We start from the raw sequence: 3,090 nt of genomic DNA on the forward strand, positions 1-3,090 counted from the left end.
TGTCGGGTCGATTTCTGTTGCCAACGCAAGTAAATCAAAATAATATTTTTTAACATCCTCATTGTCTTGATGTTTTCGTGTATTTAATCGAAACTTTAGTTTTCTTATTGGCTGTTCACCAGAAAATTCTTTTAAAAAGTCCGTTTTTATATTTGTCCATGTTTTTGCCTGGTTTGCAGGTTCGTTAATATAACCATCAAACCAAGTCTGAGCCGGGCCTTCTAAGAAATTTGCTAAGTAGGAAATTTTGTGGTTTTCCGACCAGCTGTTTGCAATTGCTGCTTTTTCATATTTATTCACAAAAATAATGGGAGAGTCTTTAGATGGGTTAAATGTAGGTGGGCATGTAAACTTTGGTGTGGCTGGAGTTTTTGGCTCAGCCAAAGCTACCTGTAAAGTCATGTTAGCCATTGCTGCAGGATTGTTAGGACGTATATCACTGTTTCTCTCTCGAATTACCGGGGGTGGGCAAGGATTATTACAACCTTGTAACAAATCTGTGGGGCGGGATGAGGTAGGCTCTGGCACTACCACTTCTAAGGGACTTTCTTGCCAAGTCGTGACAATATTAATAATGCCCCTAGTCACGTATTTGGAGAGCATGCCAAATGTGATGAAAAACAATACTTTTCCTGTAACAAGGAAAATGAGAAAAATTTAGTACCTATCCTACAGGAATACGGTATTTATGCTGATATTAAAGCAGCTCTACAAAGAGTTGAAGACAACGCAAGTAGCCTTGTAATGAATATGGACAATAACTTGGCCGAACATTACAATAGTGTCGTATGCAAATTTGTGGGTGGAAAAAGAGTTAATTTTTCTTTACGGGGTTCTTACCAGACCCGAGGTGAAGCCGCCGCCTTAGCATATAGTAGTCGGGGAGAATATTACAGGTTGGTCCATAAAAGTGCACACGACAAAAGTCCCCAAAGCTTCACAAAAAAATTCATCATGCGCCAAAAACAAAAGGTACTAACAAATGTACGCAGAAAACTGTATTCGAAACGAAAATCGAAAACCGGAAAACCGTTATTGCCTGATAAGGATTATGGCCCCGATGCGCATTATACCCCTTTAGATTTAGACAGTCCTGAGTACTTGCAAAAGGTTCAAAATTTTCTAGCCATATTAAAGAAATCATCAAAAGAAATTGATGAAATTGTAAAGGCAACAATTGGGCAATCCTCAAATCCTAAATGGATTCAGGAACGTTCTACGAGGCTAACAGCTTCAAACTTTGGCAAAATATGTAAATTGCGACAGACAACATCTCCAGTGAACACAATAAAAACTCTACTGTACGGAAAATTTACAGGTAACCAAGCCACCCGATATGGTAACGATAGCGAAACTTTAGCTATTGCGAATTTTGAAAAATTATTCAAAGTTTAAGTATTAAAATGCGGCTTGTATATAGATAAAGAAAACTGTTATTTGGCAGCAAGTCCGGATGGGCTAATAGACAGTGATGGCTTAGTGGAAATTAAATGTCCATTTACAATATCCAAAATGTCTCCAGAACAGGGTATAGCTGAAGGACGTATAAAGTTTGCTAAATTATCAAATAACGACCTCTGTTTGAAAAGAAACCATAACTATTACTACCAAGTTCAAGGTCAACTTGCTATTACTAGAAGAAAATATTGTTTTTTTATAATATGGAGTCCATGTGGAATGTTTGTAGAAAAGGTGAATTGAACTTGTTCATGTGAAAAAGGATCACATTTTCAAAAAGTAATTATTTTGCACGAGATTTTATAATACTTGTGGTATTTAAATTTGGATATGCGATTTTGGTTAAATTGTTTTTTACTATCAAATATTGAAACTTTTAAGATGTAATCCTTTCTTGTGTTATCGATTTAAACACAGATTTTTGATATTAACGGCAGAGCATTTTTACACCTGGGTATAAGCTGACTGTTGATGAAAGTATGTTTGCTTGGTACGGAAAAGGACAATATGTCGAAGGTGGAATGCCGGCAGTTATCAAAATCAAAAGAAAACCTAAAGGAGTTGGGTGTGAATGTAAAACTATATCAGATGTACTTTCAGGGATAATGGAACTTCAATGAAATATAGTCATCAAAGAAGTACCAAGACCAAAAATTGTTGAAGAGTACTTTGATGGAGCACCATCAATTGACATCCACAATCACATTCGCCAAAGTGGTTTAGCTTTAGAACAAGTATGGAATACCAGTAGATGGCAAAACCGAATATTTGCCAGTATATTTGGAATTATTGAAACAAATGCATACCTAGCCTATAAATACTTTAATAAGAAAGAACCTAACTTAAAACACCGTGACTTCACTGAGCAGCTCTCTTTGCAGTTGATAAATAATTCGTGTGAAGAACACCATGATCCAGATGTAAATAATATTGAAAATGCTATATCCGGTCCTCAAGGGGCAGTTTTGCAAGGGGAACATTTTCTTATTACATTGAGTAGCAAATCAGAACGCATTCGAGTACAAAGAAAATGTATAATATGTAGTCGAGTTCGTAGGACACAACAGAAAGCAAGCTTCAGGTGTAGTAAATGTGGACCTAGAGCCGTTATGTGCTCTCCAACGACTGGCAGGAGTTGCTTTGCATACCACATACAAAATGGAATACCAGCATAAAGATAAACAAAATTCTATCATTTTATGCTCGTAGATTTTAAATTTTTGGAACGACTGTGTTGATTTTTTAAGACTTAAGATTATCGGCCTCTAACCGATAAATAGATTATCGAAAGTTCCTAAAAGGTTGTCCTTAGAATACATTTTCTTTATTTGTTTTATTTAGCATTTAATTTTGATAGTGTTTTTAAAGTTTTTGTTATTATTTAGGAATAATAAATATTCGTATACTGGTTATAGTTGAATATAATTTGATCAACGGTTGAACCACTGCATAGTAGGCGCGGTGAAAAAATAGGGAATGTAATGTACTGTTATAACTGTCATATCAAATCGACACTTCGTATTGTGCTGCTTCCAGTAGTACCGATATCTGTTCTTTTCTCGGTCCTTCCTGAAGGACCGCACCATTTGCGCAGAAAGGTTCTTCCAGCAGGACAAGACCCGTGTATAAATG

At 36.1% G+C, this 3,090-nt stretch overlaps 1 pseudogene; it reads left to right on the forward strand.

The window, feature by feature from the left end:
* Positions 1 to 509: 509 nt before the first annotated feature.
* LOC145736224 (uncharacterized) lies at positions 510 to 1,884 on the forward strand (annotated as a pseudogene).
* The last annotated feature ends 1,206 nt before the right edge of the window (positions 1,885 to 3,090 follow it).

Source organism: Ips typographus, linkage group LG12 (genome assembly GCF_016097725.1).
Source record: "Ips typographus isolate SLU linkage group LG12, UJ_Ityp_2.0, whole genome shotgun sequence".
NCBI classification, from domain to species: domain Eukaryota; kingdom Metazoa; phylum Arthropoda; class Insecta; order Coleoptera; family Curculionidae; genus Ips; species Ips typographus.